This window comes from Piliocolobus tephrosceles, chromosome 8, assembly GCF_002776525.5.
Source record: "Piliocolobus tephrosceles isolate RC106 chromosome 8, ASM277652v3, whole genome shotgun sequence".
In the NCBI taxonomy this organism is placed as follows: domain Eukaryota; kingdom Metazoa; phylum Chordata; class Mammalia; order Primates; family Cercopithecidae; genus Piliocolobus; species Piliocolobus tephrosceles.
The window spans coordinates 15,016,835-15,019,748 of NC_045441.1; positions in this window are offsets into that span (position 1 = coordinate 15,016,835).

Sequence of the window (2,914 nt, forward strand, 5' to 3'; positions counted from 1 at the left end):
TCTAGCCAACATAGTGAGACTCTATCTCTACAAAAAATCTTTTTATAAAAAGCTGGGCACGGTGATGCCTGCCTGTAGTCCCAGCTACTCGGGAGGCTGAAGCGGGAGGATCCCTTTAGCCCAGGAATTTGAGACGCAGTGAGTTATGATTGCACTACTGCACTCCAGCCTGAGCACAGGGTGAAACCTTGTCTTTCTTTCTTTTCTTTTCTTTCCTTTTTTTTTTTTTAAGGAGTCTCACTCTGTCACCCAGATTGGAGTGCAGTGGCACGATCTCAGCTCATTGCAACCTCTGCCTCCCGGGTTCAAGTGATTCTCTTGCCTCAGCCTCCCGATTAGCTGGGATTACAGGCATGCACCACTATGTCTGGCTTATTTTTGTATTTTTAGTAGAGACGGGATCTTGAACTCTTGACCTCATAATCTGCCTGCCTTGGTCTCCCAAAGTGCTGGGATTACAGGCATGAGCCACTGTGCCTGGCCAAGACCTTGTCCCTTAAAAGATTAAAAAAAAAAAAAAAAAAATGCAAGTTAAAATCCAAAATATTGAGCATGTTGAGAGCCATGTGGTACAGTTGTTTTTGTGTCAGACAGTCTTGAATTCAAACCTTGGTGTGGGTACTCACTAGTGGCATAATCTTGGGACATTACTTCTCTGAAACTCACCTTTCTAAGTTATGGAATAAAAATAATCTTTGGCAGGCTGAGGCAGGCTGATCACCTGAGGTAAGGATTTGGAGACCAGTCTGACCAACATGGAGAAACCCTGTCTCTACTAAAAATACAAAATTAGCCAGGCGTGGTGGCACATGCCTGTAATCCCAGCCACTTGGGAGGCTGAAGCAGGAGAATCTCTTGGACCCGGGAGGCAGAGGTTGTGGTGAGCCGAGATTGTGCCATTTCATTCCAGTCTGGGCAACAAGAGCAAAATTCCATCTCCAAAAAAAAAAAAAAAAAAAAAGATAATGCCTACTTCTCATGTTTTTGGTGAGAGCTGAGTTTGTGGGTGTACAAGTGCCCAGCAACATACTTTTAGATTTATATTAAATTTATGTTTATTTTGAAAATGTTCCATTTATTCAATTTTGTTAACTAGAGGGCCTCATACTCTGTCTCTTTCTCTCTGTCTCTTGCTCTGTCTGTCTATCTCTATCATCTCTATCTCTGTCACCTCTGTCAACTTCTTATTTTTCTGTCTGGCTTGCTGGCTCTCTGGCACTCTTGCTCTCTCTCCCCTCCATTTCTTCTTAGGTACACAGAGTGGTGTGTTCTCCTTGGTAGCCTGTGAACACAGAACACTGGCTCTGCCAGTTACAACAGTAAACATTGAAAAGACACACGGAAAACCCACTCCTTGCAAATGCCTGGTGCAGAGGACACATCCTCTACTGTGCATTCTCTCAGCCTACCTCATGGTCTGGCTGTTGCCGTGGTAACCAGCTGTCTGCTGGTGGAACTTGGCACCTGTCTGCAGGTGTAACCTTTCCTCAGCTGTACCAAGCTTTTCTTGCCTTCTGTCTGAAGCTTCTCTCTTTTGGAATGTCTGCAGGAACCACACTGCCATTCTAACACGTGCCCTTCGGGATTCTTGCAGAAGTAGGAGAGAATTGACTCCAGAGAGGCAAATCTTGACCAATGGGAAATAGAAGCTGAGATTTAAATATTAACCTTTCCATCCTAGGACAAACAATTCAGAAGTGCATTCTACACAGCTGTGTTCTGGGGGTCACTAGTGGTGACCAGCTTAACGTTGCAGCTATAGATTGGGCTTTGCATCCCTCAATTTCATTTGCCCCAGACTATATTCTTATTCCTTGAGATGATTTCTGCATATAAAACACGTGCACATAAGCCCTAGCCTGTAGCTCTTCCTTTTGGGAGAGCACAGGCTAAAACACCTGGCTAAGTTCATCGAGAGACTTGATTTTCCACATGAGTGGGTGAGAGCTTAACTCAATACAGCAAGATTTAAGTCCTGAGATAAGTGTTTACATTAACGTGAGGACATTTGTATTGACAAGCTTGTGAAACCAAGGCCATTTCGGTTACAGGGATCTTTATAATTTATACCATATCCTTTCCCAAAAAGGCGATGAGATGCCTTTTTAGATGAAGAGGGCAGTTAAAATCATTTAAATTGGCCAGGTGCAGTGGCTCACACGTGTAATCCCAGCACTTTGGGAGGCCAGGGCGGGCAGATCACTAGGTCAGGAGATTGAGACCATCCTGGCCAACATGGTGAAACCCTGTCTCTACTAAAAATAAAAAATTAGGCCGGGCATGGTGGCTCACGGCTGTAATCCCAGCACTTTGGGAGGCTGAGGCGGGCAGATCATGAGGTCAGAGATCGAGACCATCCTGGCTAACATGGTGAAACCCCGTCTCTACTAAAAATACAAAAAATTAGCCTGGCGTGGTGGCATGCACCTGTAGTCTCAGCTACTCGGGAGACTGAGGCAGGAGAATGTTGTGAACTCGGTAGGCCAAGACTGCAGTGAGCCAAGATTGTACCACTGCACTCCAGCCTAGGTGACAGAGTGAGATTCCGTCTCAAAAAAAAAAAAAAAAAAAAAAAACTCATTAAATTTTCAAAACTTACAACCAACACCACACTTAAACTCTGGCATTGGCCATGTTCAATGCATTGGGTGATGACCCTACCCAATGACTGGAGATCTGTAACCAGGGAACTCTTACAAAGGAAAGCATTAAAGACACAACTGTGCAGTGTCTCAGCAAATGACATAAGTTAGGAACACATTTGCCCCCAAACCTTTCCTGTACCTGGGATGATAGATGTAATTTCAGCTCCCTGGAATCACTCTAATGTGATTATGATTAGGAGGTTAGGCTAAAATCCAGCCAGAGCTGACCATCACTCATCTCCTGCTTGCAAGTAATAGGAAGGACAATT